This window comes from Amblyraja radiata, chromosome 9, assembly GCF_010909765.2.
Source record: "Amblyraja radiata isolate CabotCenter1 chromosome 9, sAmbRad1.1.pri, whole genome shotgun sequence".
In the NCBI taxonomy this organism is placed as follows: Eukaryota; Metazoa; Chordata; class Chondrichthyes; order Rajiformes; family Rajidae; genus Amblyraja; species Amblyraja radiata.
Window position 1 is genome coordinate 59,230,504 of NC_045964.1, and position 23,821 is coordinate 59,254,324.

The 23,821-nt window shown below is 47.5% G+C and overlaps 1 protein-coding gene across 1 annotated transcript in view; it reads right to left on the reverse strand.

Moving 5' to 3' along the window:
* Positions 1–23,821, reverse strand: part of tshr (thyroid stimulating hormone receptor) — a 49,884-nt gene that overhangs the window by 22,559 nt on the left and 3,504 nt on the right. The window lies entirely within an intron of this gene.

Sequence of the window (23,821 nt, forward strand, 5' to 3'; positions counted from 1 at the left end):
TAGTTCTGGACTCCCCTAACATCGGGAACATTTTTCCTGCATCTAGCCTGTCCAATCCCTTAAGAAATGTATATGTTTCTATCAGATAGCCTCTCATCCTTCTAAATGAAATAAGTGTCTTAAAGGATGGGAGCCAGAGAGGGGGAGTCCAGGAAGTGAAACAACTAGTGGACTGGGAGTCCAGGGAATCCAGGAAATGAAACAACTAGTGGACTGGGAGTCCAGGGAGTCCAGGAAGTGAAAACAACTAGTGGACTGGTGCGGCAACAACAATTTAGCATTAAATGTCGACAAAACAAAAGAGATGATTGTCGACTTCAGGAGGTCGCAGCCAAAACTCACACCCCTCAACATCAGTGGCACCACGGTGGAGAGAGTGGAGAGCATAAAGTTCCTCGAAGTGCAAATTACAGACAGTCTCACCTGGTCCAGGAACAACATTGGGATTGTTAAACGGGCCCATCAGCGACTGCACTACCTGAGGAAACTCAAACAGGCCTCACTCCCTACCAACATCCTCAGGACTTTTTACAGGGGCACGGTGGAGACTGTACGCACGTACTGCATGAACACGTGGTACTCCAACTGTAACTGCTCAGACAGGAAGGCTCTGCAGAGGGTAGTGAGGCGAGCAGAGAGGATCATTGGCGTCTCCCTACCCTCGGTACAAGAACTGTTCCAGAGCCGCTGTCTGAAAAAAGCTCTGAGAATAGCTAAGGACAAACTGCACCACTTCCACACACACCTGGATCTCCTGCCATCAGACAAGAGATACCGTAGCATCAAAGCCCGGACTACAAGACTGCTAAACTGCTTCCTGCCACAGGCTGTGAGGCTGCTAAACAGTCACTCCACCTGATTCTGTGGCTTTTCACTGAAATTTTAATAACTCTGGCACTGGCCACTCAAATCAGCTGCCCTGGACATTTTAATGATTGTTTTTACTGTATTTTAATGTTGCTGTTTTACCTGCTTTTAACTATTTATACTGTTTCATCAGCGACTGGATTGTTTTTACTGTTATTATGTGTGAAATGTTTTAAGTTTCATGTGCGATGCCCTGGGAATTCCTGCATTTCATTTTGCACTGTACAACTGTTGCTTTGCAAGATGACAATAAAGGTTGATTGATTGATTGATTGATTGAGAGCAGAGGGGGAAGATTGTTGGAGGGACATCCAAAGGTGCAGGTGATGGAGTCAGCAGTGGAAGAAGGGTGATCGAGGAACCATAATGGGAGGATTCTTGATCTCTCCAACAACCTCCTGCCAATGTGTCGGCCATTAGTTGAGAGACTTTAGACTTTAGAGGTACAGTGCGGGAACAGGCCCTTTGGCCCACTGAGCCTGCGCTGACCAGCGATTACCCCGTACACTAACACTGCCCTACACACAAGGGATAATTTACGATTAACAGATGCTAATTGACCTACAAACCTGAACGTCTTTGGGATGTGGGAGGAAACTGCAGCACCTGCAGAAAATTCACTTGGTCACAGGGAGAATGTAGAAATTCCATGCAGACAGCACCCGTAGTCAGGATCGAACCTGGGACTCTACCGCTGCGCCACCCCAAGATGAATTGAGTGTCTTGGGCCCCATGATCCCCTCTGTACATCAATGCTATTAAAGGTCATGCCATAAATGTATACTTTCCCCTTATATTTGTCATCGGGTGGCACCGCGAGCGGCAGCCTCGCCAGCAGCGTGTTTGTCCTTTCGACTTATTTCGTCCTTTCGTCCTATTTTTTAGTATGTCTAAATGTATGTTTTAGTGTGGGGGTGGTGGGGGTGGAATAGGGGGGAACCGTTTTCAGTCACTTACCTCGACGGAGATGCAACTATTCGCTTCGTCACATCTCCCCCCCCCCCCCCCGCGGCCGAACAACTGAATTGGTGCGACCTTTGTCGGAGACCGGCCCAGAGCTTCAGCGGCAGGTACGGCGCGGACTTTACCATCGTGGAGCGGGACGATCCCTTGCCGGGGATCGCCAGACGAAGTGCTCCGACCGCCAGCCTGCGGCCTACAACATTGTGAAGCCGCGGTCTCCGGTAAGAAAGTGGCCAATTTGGGAATTCAAAGCCGCGGAGTGTGTGTTCCGATCCATCCCGACGTCGGAGTTTCGATCGTCCGGACGAGAGGGCTTGTACACCGGGCCAGCTGTAGCGGCGACTACGGAGGGTTCATGGCCCCGACCACGGTGAACAAATGAGGAAGATTGACTGAATGTTATTGCCTTCCATCATAGTGAAGAATTTTGATTGCACTGGGGTGGATGTTCATATTAAATTCTATTGTGTGTTGTGTTCTTTTTGATTGTATGGCTGCATGGTAACTCAAATTTCACTGCCCCTTAATTGGTGCATGTGACAAATAAATGTGAACTTGAACTTGAATGTTTGATCTCCCAAAGTGCGACACTTCACACTTGCTCGGATTAAACTCCATCTGTTATTTCTCTGCCCATCAGATCCCAAGAATCCTAATAATTCCTTTCTCCCTACTCTAATGAAGTGGGCAGTAAAGGCATTTATTGTTCATCTCTGCTTGCATTCAGCTTAAGGAGAGGTGCCACATCTTAGAGCCACTATGAGGATTGGTGCCACGTTTTAGGGCGGCACGGTGGCGCAGCGGGTAAAGCTGCTGTCTCACAGCGCCAGAGACCTGGGTTTGATCCTGCTCTCAGGTGCTGTCTGGTGTGTGGAGTTTGCACGTTCTCCCCATGACCGCATGGGTTTCTTCTGGGTGCTCCGGATTCCTCCCAAAAGTGTGCGGGTTTGTAGGTTAATCGGCCTCTGTAAATTGCCCCTAGCGTATAGGGAATGGATGAGTATGTGGGATAACATAGAACTGGCGTGGACGGTGAACGGAGCTTGGCGTGGACTCGCTAGGCCTGATTCCATGCCGTATCTTTCAATGAATCCAATGAAGTTAAATGGCTTTGGTAAAATTGTAAATTGTCCCTGGTGTGTAGGATAGAACTAGTGTGCTACTTCTGATACTAGATAGTGTGGAATTCTCTGCCTCAGAGGGCGGTGGAGGCAGGTTCTCTGGATGCTTTCAAGAGAGAGCTAGATAGGGCTCTTAAAAATAGCGGAGTCAGGGGATATGGGGAGAAGGCAGGAACGGGGTACTGATTGGGGATGATCAGCCATGATCATATTGAATGGCGGTGCTGGCTCGACGGGCCGAATGGCCTACTCCTGCACCTATTGTCTATTGTACGGTGTGATCGCTGTTCGTTGCAGACTCGGTGAGCCAAAGGGCTGTATCTCTAAAGTCTAAGTCAATCAGAACTTCCACTGGCAAGAGGCCTGGGACGTGAAATGAAGAGAAATCACCAGTGGCTCATTAACTTGAGCCATTACAGGTACAGCAGCCAGAGAAACAAACTAAAAATCAAAGTGCTATAACCATGCAATTTCCTTACAACAAGCCCTCTCTCTCTCTCTCTCTCTCTGCTTCTTCCCCATAGCCCTATAATGTCTCATTTCAAATCCATATCAAATTCCCAGTCTCTACTGAAGCCGCTTCCATCAGCCTTCCCCGCTGTGCATTCCACATCGGAGCAATTTGCTGTATAAAATATCATCGTTCATCATCCCAGCGGTTGTGTTGGTAAATGCTCTACACTGCGGGTGCGACTGCGGGTGCTCGGAAGGCCCCGACCACGGGTGAACATCTGGGAAGATCGGAGGGAAGACTGGCTGGACTATGGTGCCTTCCTCACCTTGGTGCCATTGTGTTATGTTGTGTCGTGGACTTTGTGTTTGTGCTTTTTTTTAAACTCTATTTTATTTTTAATATGTTTTATTATTTATTTATTATTTATTTATTTTTATGATACTGACTGTAAAGGGAAATTCATTTCGTTGTCTCAAATTGAGACAATGACAATAAATTTGAATACAATACAATACAATACACTATATGCCCTCCAGCCACCTATCCCCCCCCCCCCCCCCCCGCAGCCCCCCACCCCCCGCCAGTGAAAACAGCTTTTTTTTTGACGTGCTATTCTAAGAATGTTATTGTTGAAACATTCCTGGCTCCGTCGGTAATTCCGTGCAGCAATTCCAACGGGAAGCACTGGCCAGGCGAAATGCTGAGCGCCTTGTGAGGAACAGCCAGCATCCGTCCCTCATAAGGCTTGCAGGCCCCCCCCCCCCCCCCCCCCCCACACCCCCCCCCCCCCCCCCCCCCCCCCGCGTGTGTGGAGATAGAGGTTCCAGTCTCTGGCTTCTTAGCTAAGGCAAAAAGCCCCAATGTGCTTCAGGCTTGGTCATAAGGGATAATAGAAGTAGAAAAAGGCCATTCGGCCCTTCAAGTCTACTCTGCCATTCAATCGTGGCTGATCTATCACTCCCTCCTAACCCCGTTCTCCTGCCTTCTCCCCATAACCTCTGACACCTGTACCAAATCAAGAATCTATCTATCTCGGCCTTAAATATATCCACTGACTTGGCCTCCACAGCCTTCTGTGGCAATGAATTCCACAAATTCACCACCCTCTGACTAAAGAAATTCCTCCTCATCTCCTTCCTAAAAGAACGTCCTGAGGCTATAACCTCTGGTCCTAGACTCTGCTACTAGTGGAAACATACTCTCCACATCCACTCTATCTAAGTCTTTCACTATTCTGAATGTTTCAATTAGGTCCCCTGTCATTCTTCAAAACTCCAGCGAGTACAGGCACAGTGCCGACAAACGCTCATCATAGGTTAACCTACTAATTCCTGGGTCAGAGTGTGTAGACATCTTCACATTCACACAAAGGGGAATTATCCTGCTAAAAACGAATGTGTGGGAAGGAACTGCAGATGCTGGCTTACCCTGAAGATAGACACAAAATGTGGAGTAACTCAGCGGGTCAGGCAGCATCACTGGAGAGAAGGAGGAATGGGTGAGGTTATGGGTCAAGCCCCTTCTTCAGAGTCTGAAGAAGGGTCTCAACCTAAAACGTCACCTATAAATTAATGTGTAGGAAGGAAGTGCAGATGATGGTTTACACCAAAGCTTTGTATATGTCTATCTAAAACCTAATTGCAGATTTCAGGGATATTCAGCAACATTCAAAGCTCTTAGTAGGTTTGACAGCCAGCTTAGTCAATTTGGCTTGGCTGAGTGTAAAATCATTTTCTTTTGTCGGTGGAGTTCTGTTCAAGAGGTATAGAAGTGTGAAAACTCACACCTCCAGATTCAGGGACAGTTTCTTCCCAGCTGCTATCAGGCAACTGAGCCATCCTATCACAAACTAGAGAGCGGTCCTGAGCTACTATCTATCTCGTAGGAGACTATCTTTAATCTGACTTTACTGGACCTTATCTTGTACTAAACGTCATTCCCTTTATCATTTGTATCTGTATGCCATGGTCACATCTAGTCCTCCCGCTGACTGGTTAGCTCGCAACAAAAGCTATTCACTGTACCTCGGTACACGGGACAATAAACCAAACTAAACTAAAGAAAGACATGGGCAGCATAGTGGAGCAGCTGTTCAATACTGACTTTGGGTGTTGGCTGCGTGGAGTTTACATGTTCCCACACTGTGACAGCACAGGTTTGCTCCGGGCGCTCCTGTTTCCCCCCCACATTCCCAAAGACGTGCAGGTTTGTAGATTAATGGGACTCTGTGAAATTGCCCCTTGCGTGCCGGAAGTGGATTCGAAAGTGGAATAACTTAGAACTAGTATGAACGGGTGATCGACGGACATCGCGGCCCAAAGGGCTTCATAGTCATACAGCATAGAAACAGGCCCTTCGGACCAACTTCCCAAATGCCGCCATCTACACTAGTCCCACCTGCCCACTTTCTCCCATATCCCGCTTAGCCTCTCCTATCCATCTACCTGTCCAAATGTGTTTTCATGTTGTATCTCTAATCTAAACTACAATGTATAGAGCTTAGATAGAGCTCTAGGGACTAGTGGAATCAAGGGATATGGGGAGAAGGCAGAAACGGGGTACTAATTGTGGATGATCAGCCATGATCAGAATGAATGGCGGTGCAGGCTCGAGGGGCCGAATGGCCTACTCCTGCACCTATTGTCTATGTTTCTATACTAAATTACAATAAACTAAACTAAACTACACAAAACTAAACTACACAAAACTAAACTACACTAAACTAAACCAACGCCTCATTGCATTATTACGCTCTTTGATACATATTCCTACAGCTGTTAATGTGAATACAAGTTCTAACTACGGGACATGGATTAGACAAATGCATTCTTTCTCTACAGATCACCCGTAATTATGACGCTTTGGATGTTGACCAGAGATCTAGGCTGCACTAAATTTTCCACTTTACCTCACTTTTCATAGTTATCTCATGACGCTCAAGTTTTGTATTATTTCTTGCAGCATAAAAATCAAATAGACATTTGGACCTAAACCAACAAAGTTGAAATTGCAGAGAAAATACTTAAGCAGAAGGAGGCAGAGGAGAAGTTGGAGCTGTGAATGCAGAATGAACAAGAAAACAGGGCGGCACAGTAGCGCAGTGGTGGAGCTGCAACCTCACAGCACCAGAGACCCGGGTTCGATCCTGATTGCGGGTGCAGCCTGTACAGTGTTTGTACGTTCTCCGCTTGACATGCGTGGGTTTTCTCCGGGTGCTCTGGTTTCCTCCCACACTGCAAAGACGTACAGGATTGTAGGTTAATTGGCTTTGGTAAAATTGTAAATTGTCCCTGGTGTGTAGGAAAGCGCTAGTGCACGGGGTGATTGCAGGTTGGTGTGGACTTGGTGGGCTGAAGGGCATTGTTACACGCTGTATTTCTAAAGTCTAAAACAAAGGGCTACAACCGCTTGCATTTTCTGGATACCACTGTGGTTCCTGTAATGCCCCTGTCCCACTTAGGCGATTTTTTAGGTGACTACAGGTGGCTAGGCTATCGCCACATGGTCGCTGGGGTATCGCCCGTATGATCGTGAGTAGTCTCCTCAGTCGCCCAAATAATCGTAGCTTTTTTCTGGTCGCCGCTGGATTTTGAAATGTTCAAAACTTTTCGGCGACAGTCGGCTTGACGCCAATGAGCGTAGCTTGACTTCTCCTGACGTGGGTGCTGTCGTAGGTTGTCGCCAGGATGAGGTAGGTTGTCGCCGGCTGACTTCGGTGAATTCCATTGGTGAACACCTACATCAACCGGCGACAGGTACCGGCGACTGAATTGTCGTACCTTGTCGCGGGTGGACGTCGGTTGTTGTAGGTGGACGTCCTAATGGGTCAGTGGTTGTTGGTAGCTTGCTGAAGCTTGACGTCAACTAGGTGGTAGGTTGTTGTAGACATCGTCATAGACATTGTCATAGGGGGGGTCCAGTCGCCGGTTTTCGACGACCTGCTACGACTATGACAGTCGCTGGCAGTCGCCGAAAAAATCGCCTCAGTGGGACAGGCCCTTAACTTACAGGGAAATGCACGAGTGAAGGGGTGAAGCTCAGGCCAGTGATTTAAAGGGGTGTCACTGTATCCAGTCAGAGGATTCTATAGATGAAGACACAAAGTGCTGGAATAACTTAGCAGGTCAGGCAGCATCTCCGGAGGTCATGGACAGGCAACGTTTTGGATCGGGACCCTTCTTCAGGGTTGTATAGATGTTTGTCTTGGAGGATACAAAGTATGAACGGCACTGCAACAGCATATATGGCCCAGTAGATTCACACCCATGTCAACACACAACCACTGCACAATGCTCTCCCATCCATCTGCAAGTCTCTTCCGTTCCTGCACTTGTGGCCAAAGATACTAGAGCAAGATAGAAACATAGAAATTAGGTGCAGGAGTAGGCCATTCGGCCCTTCGAGCCTGCACCGCCATTCAATATGATCATGGCTGATCATCCAACTCAGTATCCTGTACCTGCCTTCTCTCCATACCCCCTGATCCATTTAGCCACAAGAGCCACATCTAACTCCCTCTTAAATATAGCCAATGAACTGGCCTCAACTACCTTCTGTAGCAGAGAATTCCACAGATTCACCACTCTCTGTGTGAAAAATGTTTTTCTCATCTCGGTCCTAAAAGACTTCCCCCTTATCCTTAAACTGTGACCCCTTGTTCTGGACTTCCCCAACATCGGGAACAATCTTCCTGCATCTAGCCTGTCCAACCCCTTAAGAATTTTGTAAGTTTCTATAAGATCCCCCCCTCAAACTTCTAAATTCTAGCGAGTACAAGCCGTGTCTATCCAGTGTTACTTCATATGAAAGTCCAGACATCCCAGGAATCAGTCTGGTGAACCTTCTTTGTACTCCCTCTATGTCAAGAATGTCTTTCCTCAGATTAGGAGACCAAAACTGTACACAATACTCCGCAATACTCCAGGTGTGGTCTCACTGTACAACTGCAGTGGAACCTCCCTGCTCCTATACAAATCCTTTTGCTATGAATGCTAACATACCATTCGCTTTCTTCACTGCCTGCTGCACCTGCATGCCTACTTTCAATGACTGGTGTACCATGACACCCAGAGCTCGTTGCATCTCCCCTTTTCCTAATTGGCCACCATTCAGATAATAGTCTACTTTCCTGTTCTTGCCACCAAAGTGGATAACCTCACATTTATCCACATTACTGCATCTGCCATGCATTTGCCCACTCACCCAACCTATCCAAGTCACCTTGCAGCCTCCTAGCATCCTCCTCACAGCTAACACTGCCCCCCGGCTTCGTGTCATCTGCAAACTTGGAGATGTTGCATTCAATTCCCTCGTCCAAATCATTAATATATATTGTAAATAGCTGGGGACCCAGCACTGAGCCTTGCAGTACCCCACTAGTCACTGCCTGCCATTCTGAAAAGGACCCGTTTACACCTACTCTTTGCCTAGACCTAGTCCTACCTAGACCACTCCTGCAAAATCCAATGTTTCCAATGGACTGGTGAGTAGTACGCAACGGAGCGTAACTTCCGCCATTTCAGTAAACTTGACCCGACTTCAGTTATGCCCCCCGCAGTGTAATCAGCGTTGCGGGGGAACAGGTTGTGTGTTTTTCAATGTTTTATTTTATTTTATTTTTAATTGCAGTAAACTCTCATCAATTTCCCCCATCACGGTCAGCACTGCCTGAAGTAAGTGTGTGTGTGTGGAAACTTGCGTGATTGTTACTCTGACTGGAAGCCAAATCTGACTGGACACACGCTAATACACACAAAATCGGCACATACCTTGTACAGGGAGGAACTGCAGATGCTGGTTTAAACCGAAGATCATAGAGTGGTCTATAAACCGAAGACAGACACAAAAGGCTGGAGCAAATCAGCGGATCAGGCAGCATCTCTGGAGAAAAGGAATTGGTGATATTTCGGGTCGACTGGTCTCCTTCAGACTGACAGTCAAGGGAAAGGGAAACGGGAGATATAGGCATATCTTCCATTACTCCGCTATAGCATCTTTGCTTGTGGCTCCCCATCTTCAGTCCTTCTAGGTCTTCACCAGAGGCTCCTCCCATCCCTCCACCAGGCCTTTCCAAGATCTCCATGAAGTTCCACCAGTTCCATCAAATGTGTAGGAAGGAACTACAGATGCTGGTTAACACCAAAGAGAGACACTAAATGCTGGAGTAACTCAGCGGGGCAGGCAGCATCTCTTAGGCTGTGGGCCGAGCATCAAAAATGAGTCTAGAAATCAACTTTCGTGACCCATGTCTCGGAACTACATGAAATTTTGCACAGATTTAGATAAAATATAATTGAGAAGGAAGTCATAACTCGTCAGTGCCAAAAGTTGCACATTAATTAATTAAACTAATTAGAAAATGAGATCGAAAAAGTAAGCGCCATCTAGTGTCCAATGCCCATATTACACCATGGGGAGACTATTTCCGTATTGCTGTCTCTTTAAATCATATATTATTATACCATCTATATATATATATATATCTGACTGGTGAATATGACTGTAATCATATATAATTATGTATAATATATAAAAATAATATAATGAATATAATTGTGAGTTTTTTTTTAATGAGACTGCTGCAGAGGTCCTCTTGAACCAACCTAATTAATGGGTGAGGGCAGTTCCTGTGGGTTCCCCCGTTTACTGAACCCCACGGGCTGCCAGTGTGCAAAGTGGGGGTTCATAGTGGGACGGGGGCAGTGCCAGGCTAGGGGAAGACTAAGGCAGGAAAATGCCTAACCCTAACTCGTCCCCCTTCCAGAGCTGCACACGGCTGGAGCTGAAGCCGCTTTGGGACCGGCGGCGGGCTCCGTACGTGTGGCCCCGCAGCGCTTCCACCTCGGCCAGCATGCCCTTCAGGATCATCGTGGTGATGATGGTGGGGAGCAGCACTGCCCTGCACGCCGCCCAGGCCGCCACCAGCACCCACCAGCGATCCACGCACATTAACACCACCCTACACACACACGGGACAATTTACACTTATATCGATCCAATTAACCTGCACGTCTTTGGAGGGTGGGAGGAAACTTAAGCACCCGGTCGTGGGGATAACGCACATACTCCGTACAGACAGCGCCCGTGGTCAGGATCGAACTCGGGTCGCTGGCGCAGCAACTCTACCGATGCATCACCGTTCTCTTCAGACTGAGAGTCAGGGGAGAGAGAAACGAGAGAGCCCCATAGAACAAATGAATGAAAAGGACAAATGAAAGCCAGCAACAGTGATCAAGGAAAGTTAGAGCCCACAATAGTCCATTGTTGGCTGTGGAGAAGGTGATAACGAGTGATACAAGCAGTGAAATTCAGCAGAACGACAGTGAAACTGACCTCCATAACATTTACTCCCACCTCTCCACACTCAACCTCTCTCACACTAGAGAAAACAACCCCAGCCTCTGCAATCTCTGCTCATAACTCAACCTCTCAAGCCCCGGCAACAGAAAAGTCTGAGGAAGGTTGCCGACCCGAAACGTCACCTATTCCTCTTTTTCCATAGATGCTGCCTGACCCGCAGAGTTACTCCACCATTTTGTGTCTAAGTCCCGGCAAAGTCCATGTGTATCTTTCCTGCACTGTCTCTGGCTTAATCACACCCTTCCTGTACCGAGGCTATCAGAAAGATCGAAAGATTATCTCACATCCATAGGCGCTGTTTCGAGGTTTCCCTACAGACTGAAACATCGCTTGTCATAATCTTTCCGTCAGTCCTGATTTTTCTGGCCAAGCGTCCCAGAAAAACATTCAATTTTCCCTAATTTGCAATCTCTCTGTCCTGGCATCATGCTTATGAATCTTCATTTACTACTTTTCCAATGTCTCTTTGCATAATATACGGACCAGCTTTGTGCAAAGTTCCCACAGATGAATTCAGTTCCGAAGATAGACCCAAACTGCTGGAGTAACTCAGCGGGACGGGCTGAATCCCGACCTGGGTCGAGACCCTTCTTTAGACTCGACCCGAAACGTCACCCATTTCTTCTATACAGAGATGTTGCCTGAACCCGCTGAGTTACTCCAGCATTTTATGTCTATCTTTGGTATAAACCTGCATCTGCAGCTCCTTCCTACACATTAATTTAGTTCCGTTCAGTTCAGTTTTCAGTTTAGTTTATTGACACGTGTACTGAGGTACAGTGAAAAGCATTTGTTGCATGCTGACCAGTCAGCGGAGAGACAATATATGATTACAATCGAGCCATTCATAGTGTAGATACATGGTAAGGGAATAATGTTTAGTGTAAGGTAGAGCCAGTAAAGTCAAATCAAACATAGCCGAGGTCTCCAATGAGGTAGATATATCAGGACTGCTCTCTGGTTGCGTTAGGATGGTTCAGTTGCTCCGGCCGCAGGGCCTGTGGACTTTAACACCGTGAAGCCGTGGTCTCCGGGAAGAAGCGGCCGACTCGGGAGCTCCATGCGTTCCGGAGTGTTCCGATCCGTCCCGACGCCGGAGTTTCGACCATCCCGACGAGAGGGCTTGAACAGTGGACCATCGGCAACGGCCCCGTTCAAAGGCCCTGACCACCACGGGTGAACAAAGGAGGAAAATGACTGAACTTTGTTGCCTTCCATCACAGTGAGGAATGTTTAAGAAGGAACTGCAGATGCTGGAAAATCGAAGGTAGACAAAAGCGCTGGAGAAACTCAGCGGGTGCAGCAGCACCTATGGAGCGAAGGAAATAGGCAGCGTTTCGGGCCGAAACCCTTCTTCTTCCATAGATGCTGCTGCACCCGCTGAGTTTCTCCAGCACTTTTGTCTACAGTGAAGAATGTTGATTCCACTGTGGTGGATGTTTATGTTAAACTTTATTTTATGTGCTGTGTGCATTTTTGCTTTTTACTTAGTATGGCTGTATGGTAAATCAAATTACCGAACCTTAATTGGTACATGTGACAATTAAATTGAATCTTCAATCTTCATTTTCTTCTGGAGTCCACATCACAAGATTAGATATTGTTCAGCCAGAGCTGAGCGCACTTCTCTGCATCTTCATTGTAGGCGCCGAGGTCGGCTGCTGTGCATTGGTTTCCCAGTTGAGGGCATTTCAGCAGCTGTTTGGGGTGGGAGATTGCAACCTTCACGTGGTCTGCTCTTTTTCAACGAATGCCATCAACCTGGCGTGCACAATCAAATAAGATCAAATAGAACAACTTGTCCTACAACTTTAGGCTGTGCATGCTATGAGCAAGAAGAGGAAGAAGCAGCTGTTCCATTGTTTGTGCTTCAGTACCACATTCGTAGGTGACATCGCTGGAGTGATATCCCCACTTGTTTAGAGACACCTTAGCTCTGCCAACACCAGTTCTCAATCGATTGAGGCATTTCCAACTTGCGTCTGCACCAGGAGGGAGTTGCTCACTTGCTGTTTGCCCCATGGTAGTTGAAGGAGGTAGAGTGGATATTCATTCTTCCCATATGGAGACTCGTGCTTCACTTGTTGTAATGCCAGCCTCAATAGGAGTCACACAGTTAAGAAAACTTTTCCTCGACTTTAGGCGGCTCAGAATATTGGATGCGGTTCATGTATTATCTGCCACTGGCGCTCCGTCATGCTGGCTCCTGCTCTTCTGATGTCTGGCGGGGCTGTGCCTGTTAGGAGGTAGAGGCTGTCAGTACCTGTTGGATTGAGACAACCTGTGGCAAGTCTTCAGGAAGCATTGAGGGCTGGGTCCAGCTTCTTGGCATGGGTGGATCTTTCCCGTACTGGGCATGCATAGAAAATAGGTGCAGGAGAAGGCCATTCGGCCCTTCGCACCATCATCATCATTGATAACATTAGCGACGCAGTGGCGCTAGTTTCCAACGGGAACGGTGACGGACGCACCACACATATCTGTCCTCCAGTTCCTGCGGACTTCCGCCGCTGGAAGTATAGGATTTTGGTGTGTGTGCTTTATCATCATTCCTTGCAATGATATGTACGACAGTGATCGCAACTTCTACTGAAGTGTGGATGGCCGTTGGTTCGCTAGAAGCTCATCCATCCTTTGTCAGGTCTTGTTTTTGGTCCTGCTGGGGGTCCACATCCCCCTCTTCACCTCGCAAACCAGGTGGGGGAGACGGTTTAGTCGCCGACTATCCAACCATGGAGCAGGTAGCACGGGATTACATGGTACCCGTGGTGGGGGGAACTCCACATTCACTGTGATTATGGCTGATCATCCACAATCAGTACCCTGTTCCTGCCTTCTCCCCATATCCCTTGATTCCGCTCTATCTAACTCTCTTTTGAATGCATCCAGTGAATTGGCCTCCACTGCCTTCTGAGGCAGAGAATTCCACAAATTCACAACTCTCTGCGTGAAAAAGTGTTTCCTCATCTCAGTTCTAATGGCCTACCCCTTAAACTTAAACTTAAACCCCTGGTTCTGGACTCCCCCAACATCGGGAACATGTTTCCTGCATCTGGCGGGTCCAATCCCTTAATAATTTATGTGCTATAAGATGCCCTCTCATCCTTCTAAATTCCTGTGAATACAAGCCCAGTCATTCCATTCTTTCATCATGTGACAGTCCCGCCATCCTGGGAAATAACCTCCTGAACCTACGCTGCACTCCCTCAATAGCAAGAATGCCCTTCCTCAAATTAGGAGGCTAGCAGTAGAATAGCAGAGGGCTAAGGCAGTGGAACGTAGGGTCTGTGGGCTAGCACCCCATCTTGTGTTAGTGAGCTTACTGACAACATTGTTGCGTGCGCTCACTTTCGCCTTTGTCTTCTCAATACGGGTCTTGAAGGTAAGACATCGGTCAAGGGTTACACCAAGATGCTCACAGTGCTCCAATGTTGTTCCAGACCAGTTCACCTGAAGTTGTAACTTGGCTTCTCGGTTTCTCAAGAGGAAGGCACACACCTGTGTGTTAGCTGGGTTTGCACGGAGGTGGTTCTCCTCATAATATGATGTTAGTTGATTGAGAGCATTGGTCAGCCTTTCCTCTGCGACTGAAAAATCGGTATCTTGGGCAGCAATATCCAGGTCATCAGCATACGCAAAGTGCCGAGTTCCATCACTCTTGGTTGGTCATTTGTGTAGATGTTGAAGAGTAAGTAAGTAAGTAAGTAAGTAAGTAAGTAAGTTTCACAAAAATGCTGGAGAAACTCAGCGGGTGCAGCAGCATCCATGGAGCGAAGGAAATAGGCAACGTTTCGGCCCGTTGCCTATTTCCTTCGCTCCATAGATGCTGCTGCACCCGCTGAGTTTCTCCAGCATTTTTGTTTACCTTCGATTTTCCAGCATCTGCAGTTCCTTCTTAAACACAAGTAAGTAAGTTTATTGGCCAAGTATTCACATACAAGGAATTTGCCTTGGTGCTCCGCCCACAAGTAACAACATGACATACAGTGACAGTTACGAATGACTCAGAAAACACTAAACATTAATAATAATAAAACATTAATGATAAAACACCATTGATCAAGCATGTGAACCAACAAAATACCAGATCAAAGGGAGGCTACAAATTTTTGGCTGTTGAGTAGAGCAACTACTCGTGGATAAAAACTGTTTTTATGTCTGGCTGTGGCGGCTTTGACAGTCCGGAGTCGCCTTCCAGAGGGAAGTGATTCAAAGAGTTTGTGGCCAGGGTGAGAGGGGTCAGAGATAATCTTGCCCGCTCGCTTCCTGGCCCTTGCAGTGTACAGTTCATCAATGGAGGGAAGGTTGCAGCCAATAACCTTCGCTGCTGATCGGACGATTCGCTGCAGCCTCCGGATGTCGTGCTTGGTGGCTGAGCCAAACCAGACCATGATGGAGAAGGTGAGAACAGACTTTACGATTGCCGTGTAGTATTGGACCATCATTGCCTGTGGCAGATTGTGCTTCCTCAGCTGCCGCAGGAAGTACATCCTCTGTTGGGCCTTTTTGACTGTGGAGTCGATGGTAGCCCCCCCACTTAAGGTTCTTGGTGATGATGGTTCCCAGGAACTTAAAAGACTCCACAGATGTGACTGGTGTTGTTGATGGTGAGTGGGGTGAGGGGAGGGGAGCTCTCCTAAAGTCTACAATAAATTCCACTGTCTAAAGAGCATTGAGCTCTAGGTTGTTGCAATGGCACCAGGACGCCAGCTGGGACACTTCCTGTCTGTAGGCAGATTCCTCCCCGTCCTGGATCAGTCCAATCAGGGTTGTGTCGTCTGCAAACTTGAGAAGCTTGACAGAGGTGTCTGTGGAGGTGCAGTCGTTGGTGTAGAGAGAGTAGAGGAGGGGAGAGAGTACGCAGCCTTGTGGTGCTCCTATGCTGAGGGTTTGCGCTTCTGAGATGTGCTTTCCCAGCCTCACATGCTGCTTACTGTCAGTCAGGAAGCTGGTGATCCACCGACAGAGGGGTTCAGGCACAGTCAACTCGGAAAGTTTGGAGTGTAGTAGCTCTGGCAAAATGGTGTTGAATGCAGAGCTAAAATCAACAAACAGGATCCTCGCATTGGTCCCCTGGCGGTCCAGGTGCTGTAGGATGAAGTGCAGGCCCAGGTTGACTGCATCATCCACAGATCTATTGGCCCGATCTGCAAACTGCAGGGGGTCCAGCAGGGAGTTTGTGATATTTTTCAGCTTGGCCAGCACAAGCCTTTCGAGTGTCTTAATGACTAGAGAGGTCAGTGCGACAGGCCTGTAGTCATTAAGACAAGTAATCCTTGCCTTTTTGGGTACAGGGACAATAGTGGAGACTTTGAAGCAGGCAGGGACAGTACATGTTTGCAGGGACTGGTTAAAAATGTCTGTATATACCTAGCTGTTTGGCACAGAGCTTAAGATTAGAGGGGGAAACATTGTCAGGTCCGGGAGATTTCCGGTTCTTTTGTCCTCTGAAAAGCCTCTCCACCTCCTCTATTTTTATTGTTGATGATGAAGAAGTGATGTGCAAGCACGCTCCCTTGAGGGAGACCATTCTTCAGCCTGCGCTATCTGCTGTGTTTGCCACCCAACTCCACAAAGAACATCCTGTTCCTCGGCAAATTTTCAATCAGCTTTGAGAGCTGAATGTCCTTCGTCAAATCCAAGATCTTGCTGAGCAGACATCTGTGGTTGACTGTGTCGCATGCTGCAGATAGGTCAACACAGACTACGCCTGTCACCATCCCTTTCTCAAATCCATCTTCGATGTGTTGTGTGGTTGCATCGTTGCTTGGTACGGCAACTTGAGCGTCCAGGAGCGGAAAAGGCTGCAAAAAGTTGTAAACACTGCCCAGTCCATCATCGGCTCTGACCTCAAGGGGATCTATTGCAGTCGCTGCCTCAAAAAGGCTGCCAACATCATCAAGGACCCACACCATCCTGGCCACACACTCATCTCTCAGCTGCCATCAGGTAGATGGTACAGGAGCCTGAAATCTGCAACATGCAGGTTCAGGAGCAGCTTCTTCCCCACAGCCATCAGACTATTAAACACAACTTGAAACAAACTCTGAACTATAACAGCCTATTGCATTTTATCTGTTTATTTATGTGTATATATATATATATATATATATATATGTATTCTATGGTATATGGACACACTGATCTGTTCTGTATTTATGCCTACAATATTCTGTTGTGCTGCAGCAAGCAAGAATTTCATTGTCCTATCTGGGACACATGACAATAAACTCTCTTGACTTGACTTGACTTGAGGTTGAGAACTTGGCTTGTTGTTGACTTTCCAGGGCGGAAGCCTGCTTGCTCGGGGATGAGGCGTTCATCTACTGTTGGAGCTATTCTGTTTAGTATCAGGCGTACAAACAGCTTGTAGGTGTGACTAAGAAGTGTGATCAGCCTGTAGCTCTTTGGGGTTGATGGATCTTTCCCTGGTTTTAACAGTGCTATCACATGTGCTTTCTTCCAGATCTTGGGCAGCTTTTTGGTTACTAGGCAGTGATTGTATAGTTGTATTAACCACTTCCTTGCATCAAGTCCGAAGTATTTGATCGGCTCAGTTGCGATGATATCCAAGCCACTTGCCTTTTCTGGTTTAAGACTTGACATGGCAGAATCCAGCTCTTCCATGGTAAATGGTCTTGTAAAGCCTGGATCTTCGGTGCATTTGCTAAGGTCTAGCTAGGTCTTCTTTGGCCTCTTTCCACTTTTACCATTCAAGAGCAATTGATGAACAACTTGATTTGCAGTGACCTTGGGTTGTTGAGGAGCAACTATAGGGTCACTATGAAGCTTGCGGATTGGAGACCATGTTGTTGCCTGATAACCTGTTAAATATGTATTTGCTACATACGCAGACACATACTTGCACTCACACGTGCACACATGCACTCACACTCCACTGCACATCCACACGCACGCACAAACACCAACATGCTTTCACAAAACATGGGCGGAAATCCCGGGGGGACGGACATGTCCCCCTCCCCATGCTTTGAGAGGTGGGGGACTATCCCCCCATGTTATCTCTTCCCTGCTTCTTCTCCCGCGGTCAGGTAGTCAAACTGCTGCGTCAAGGCGATCGAAGCTCTCGATGTTGAAGCCCCCGCCGGGCGATGGTAAATCCCGCGGCCGATTTTAAGCTGCGCCGGGCAATGAAAGGCCCCGCGAATGGGCCAATTCAAGCCCCACGATTCGGGGCGGAAGAGGCTGCTGTTGTTGCTGGTGCTCCTGAAAGTCGGTCACCAACCCGGGACCTGCGAGCTCCCGATGTTACCGTCCACATGGCTGGCGGCCGAAGCCTCCGAAGTCGAGTCACAGCTGCAACGCCACCACAGCCTCCGAAGTCAGCCAGCTCCGTGATGGTAAGTCCACAGGCTCTGCGACCAGAGCCCTCGAGGTCGATTCCAGTTGGAGGCCGCCAGCTCCTAGATGTTAGGCCTCAACACAAATATATATCTATTTTAATTTACACCACTTTTGGCCTTCTTTCACTGTCTCTCAAGTCTTCCCCAGGCACCAGGATCATTATAGTACGATGCGTGTAAGATGTGTGCGTGTAGGGTGGGGGGGGGGGGGGGAGGAGTGGGAGGAGATATAATTGTTAGTTGTCATGCACACTTGTCATCGGGCCACCAGGAAATTAAATCCCCCCCATGGTTTAAAAGCAATTTCCGCCCATGAGCCCATTAAGGATTCACCATTCAACCATTGAGAAAAGGTTCATAAGGTTTAGAGGGATATGGGGCAAACGCAGGCAGGAGGGCCTAGCGTAGATGGGGAATCTTGGACAGCATTGACGGGTTGGGCTGAAGGGTCTGTTTCCATGCTGTATGACACTGATTAATTTAATGTTGATCAGAACCATGTTCCACAGAGTTATAGAGAGAGACAGCATGGAAACAGGCCCTTCGGCCTAACTGGCAGGGTGTCGCAACAGTAGAGTTGCTGCCTCACAGCGCTAGAGACCCGGGTTCGATCCTGCCTACGGGTACTGTCTGTAAGGAGTTTGTACATTCACCCCGTGGCCTGCGTGTGTTTTCTCCGGGAGCTCTGGTTTCCTCCCACACTCCAAAGACGTACAGGTTTGCAGGCTAAATGGTTTGGTGTCATTGCAAATTGTCCCCAGTGTGTGTGTAGGATAGTGTTAGTGTGCGGGGATCGCAGGTCGGCGCAGACTCGGTGGGCCTGTTTCCGCGCTGTGTCTCTAATTAAATTAAACTGAACTAAAGTTCATGCCGGCCTTCAACAACCCAGTTATACCATTCCCATTTCACTCTCCACACATTCTCATCGGCTCCAGCCCAGTTTCTACTACACGCCTACACAATGGGAAACAATTTACAGAGGTCAATTACAGAGGCTTGAAGGGCCTGTTTCCATACTGTATGACTCTGTACCCTCGAATAACTCTGTGATCTTTCTCTTTGGTTTTGGTATGGTCTATGCAGAGTAACACTTTCTACACAGTGGTACACTGCACTTACCCATGTTCATAAGATCCTCATAAGATTATAATTGACATGAGCAGAATTAGGCCATTCGGCCCATCGTCTACTCTGCCATTCAATCATTATTCTCCCCATAACCTCTGACACCCATACTAATCAAGAATATATCTATCTCTGCCATAAATATATCCACTGACTTGGCCTCCAGAGCCTTCTGTGGCAAAGAATTCAACAGATTCACCACCCTCTGACTAAAGAGATTCCTCCTCATCTCCTTCCTAAAAGAACGTCCTTTAATTCTGAGGCTATGACCTCCAGTCCTAGACTCCCCCACTAGTGGAAACATCCTCTCCACATCCACTCTATCCAAGCCTTTCACTATTCTGTACGTTTCAATGAGGTCCCCCCCCCTCATTCTTCTAAACTCCAGCGAGTACAGGCCCAATGCCGTCGTATGTTAACCTACTCATTCCCGGGATCATTCTTGTAAACCTCCTCTAGACTCTCTTCACAGCCAGCACATCCTTCCTTCAGATATGGTGCCCAAAATTGCTCACAATATTCCAAATGCAGCCTGACCAACGCCTTTTTGAGCCTCAGCATTGCATCCCTGTTTTTGTACTGTGTACAAGCCCTCTCGAAATAAATGTTAGCATTGCGTTTGCTTTCTTTACCACTGATTCGACTCGCAGATGTTTGGAAATCTTAGGAACAAGCTGGGGGAGCTGAGGCTTACTGGCTCCCAAGGGCACAGTGAACAATGCTGGAAATTAATGCTGATCTTACTAGAGCTGCTTATACAGCCATAAGCTTGCAGTTAAGAGGATAATAATTATTTCATCCTTTTTAATAACAGATTTGAAAGCTAGAGGTAGTAATATATCTTACAATTAACTTAACTTATAACTGTTCCAAAACATTAATCTGAAAACTGCGTATGGATTAGTTTCTGCTAAAAAGGCCTGTGTGAAGAATTCTTCAGGGAGTGAGAGCAATCCTCGTCCACGTCATTTGAGCTAAAATTTAATCCTATCCGCTAATCAGATTTACACTCCACGCTTGCATTGTGCAGTTCTTGCCACGGTAATTTTTTTTCTTTGAAAGTTACGGCAAGGAAACAGGCCCTTCAGCACATCAAGCCCACACCGACCATCGATCACCTATTCACACTCGTTCTACTGTACGTAATCCACTCCCTGCAGGCTACGGGCAATTTATAGAGACCGATGACCAAATTCTGCTCCGAATGTCTTGTGGTCTAATACCAGTGGTGTTCCCTCCTAATTTTTCCGGTTTGTTTGGAGATACAGCGCGGAAACAGGCCCTACTGCCCACCAAGTTCACGCTGACCAGCGATCCCCGTGCACTAGTCCTATCCTACACAGTGGGGACAATTTACAATTTTAACCAAAGCTAAATTGCCTACAAAACTGCAGATCTTTGGAGTGTGGGAGGAAACCGGAGCACCCGGGGAAAACCCACGCAGGTCACGGGGAGAACTTACAAACTCCGTACAGACAGCACCCGTAGTCAGGATCGAACCTGGATCTCTGGCACTGTAAGGCAGCAACTCTACCGCTGCGCCACCCTTAAAAACAAAGAAACATAGAAAATAGGTACAGGAGTAGGCCATTCGGCCCTTCGAGCCTGCACCGCCATTCAATATGATCATGGCTGATCATGGCCTTAATCACCCTATTCTTTTTTTTAATTTTTGTGGCTGTAAAATATTTTACTTTTTCAGTTTATGTTCCTTTCTGCCTTCCTAATTTTCACTCACCTTACTCCCAATTCCCTTATATTCTCTCTAATGTCCCCACAGCCTAGGTTGCCTTTTTCCTTGCCCTGGAAAATCCTCTTATGTTTTCACTCATACGTGGAGTCTCACAAGGGTTTCGTTTATTCTTTCCTGTGAGTGGAATATATTTTGATTGCCATTAAAAACTCGGTTACACTTCATTCAACGCAGCATAACATTTTCAGCGCTTGATTTACAGAAAGAAGAGCTTACAAGTGGTTTGTTGATTCCATCTGATTTCTCTGGAGAGGCTTCTTAGGAAGACAAACATACTCACTGATATCAACTTGTGAATTTCATTAAATTCGTAAGTTCTAGGAGCAGAATTTGGACATTCGGCCCCATCAAGTCTACTCCGCCATTCAAACATGGCTGATCTATCTTTCCCTCTCAACCCCATTCTCCTACCTTCTCCCCGTAACCCCCGACACCCTTAATAATCATGAATCTTTCAATCTCTGCCTTAAAGAAATCCATTGACCTGGCCTCCCTAACCGTATGTGGCAATGAATTCCAGATTCACCACCCTCTGACTAAAGAAATTCCTCCTCATCTCCTTCCTAAAGGTACGTCCTTTAATTCTGAGGCTTTGGCATCTGGTCCTCGACTCTCCCACTAGTGGAAACAAACATCCTCTCCACATTCTCTCTTTCCAGGATTTCCTTGATGAACTGAAGATGTGCGTAGCTGTGATATGCTGCAGCCAGTTTTATATTTATATTTATTGAAATATTTAGCCCATTAATTCTCTGCTGCTCCCATCAACTCCTACACCCACTTATTTCCACCCATTAACTCCCCACCCACCTATGCACTAGAGGCTATCTCGGACCAAGGTAATCAAGGAGCACTCACACCATGGTCATTCCCTCCCCTCCCCTCTTCTGTCTGGCAGAGGTTTGAAAGCACTTACCACTAGATTCAAGTGTCAGCTTTCCCCCCCACCCCCCCTACACTTTCTACAGTCTACACTTTCTCTGTAGCTGTAGCACACTCTTCCCTCGCTTTTTTTTGCCTTTTGCACTACCTAATGTAAACCCTATCCCAAAAGATCCTCTTCAATAGCTTCCCTACAACTGACACAAGGCTCACCGGCCTATAATTCCCTGGAGTTTCTCTACTTGCTTTCTTAAATAAAGGAACAACCTTAGCTACTCTCCAGTCTTCCGGGGCATTGCCTGTCATCATAGAGTCATAAAGTTATACAGCGTGAAAACAGGCTCTTTGCATGTTCCCCACACCGACTAACATACCCCATGTACACTAGTCCCACCTCCCTGCGTTTGACCCATATCCTTCTAAACCTATCCTATGCATGTACCTGTACAAATCTATCTATCTATCTATCTATCTATCTATCTATCTATCTATCTATCTATCTATCTATCTATCTATCTATCTATCTATCTATCTATTTTTAAAACACTGTGTGTGTGTGTCTTTATTTGTTTGTGTCTTTATTTGTTTATGGGTGTCAGATTTGGCCTTTGATTCCTTGGTCCGCCAAAACCACATGCAAAAACTATGAGATTTTTTCCATTTCGCTAGACATTTCACTTTTACATTCGCAAATCCAATCCTCATTAAATTTCGTCGTTTTAATCTACACATTTTAAATAAAATCCTCCCCCCCAACTCACTCATTTTGTCGCCTCCTGCTGGCCAGCCACCATAACGGCTGCTGCCGCCGGCTCTCCTACAAAGACGCCGACATTTTTCTTATTTCGCTGGCGATTTTCGCTGCTGCCGCCTGAATCTCCTCCACTTCCCCCCCTCCCCCCCCCCCCCCCCCCGGCCCGGCTCTCTCACGCTGGCTCAAGCCAAAGATCGGCTCTTCCCCTGCTGCTTTTCGCCGTGCTCGGAAAAGCAGCGGGGGAACAGCCGATCTTTTGCTTGAGCCAGTGTGACAGAGCCGGCCCGTTAACGGCCTGTTGGCCCGCAGGCACATTGAGGGTGTACGCAGCATCTCGACAGGCGTACGCAGCATCTCGATGGGCGTACGCAGCGTCTCAACGTCGTACGCAGCGTCTCGAAGGGCGTATGCAGCATCTCAACGGCGTATGCAGCGTCTCGACGGCGTACGCAGCGTCTTGACGCCGTACGCCTGGCCCGCAGGCTCACTCGCCATCACGCCCGCCCGCCCAGTCCACCCTCCCCCCCCTCGCCGTACTCGGGGTCTGAAGCACGTTCGGGGACCAGACCCAACGAGTCTGCACTTGGCCTAGTATCTTTTAAATATTGTGATCGTACCTGCTTAAACTATCTCATCTGGCAACTTGTCCCTTACACCCACCACCCTTTGTTCAAAAATGTTGCCTCTCAGAATCCTATTAAATCTTTCCCCCCTCACCTCAAACCAATGTCCTCTGGTTCTTGATTCCTCTACTCTGGGTAAAAGATTCTGTGCCTTTACCCTATCTAATGGCCTCATACTTCTCTAAGATCACTCCTCATCCTCCTACGCCCCAAGGAATAAACTCCTAGCCTGCTCAACCTCTCCCTATAGCTCAAGCCCTTGAGTCCTAGAACCATCCTCGTAAGTCTTCTCAGTATCCTTTCCAGCTAAAAGCCCTGTCCCACGGTACGAGTTCATTCCAAGAGCTCTCCTGAATTAAAAAAAATCAAACTTGTGGTAAGCACGGAGAATGAATGTAGCGGGTACGTCAGAGCTCGGGGACGTCTCTTAGCGCTAACGGCAGGTACTCGGGAAGACTCGCTAACGGCAGGTAAGCACGGGAAGACTCGTGAAGATTTTTCAACATGTTTTCAACATGTTTTTCAACATGTTGAAAAATCTCCATGAGAGCCCCGA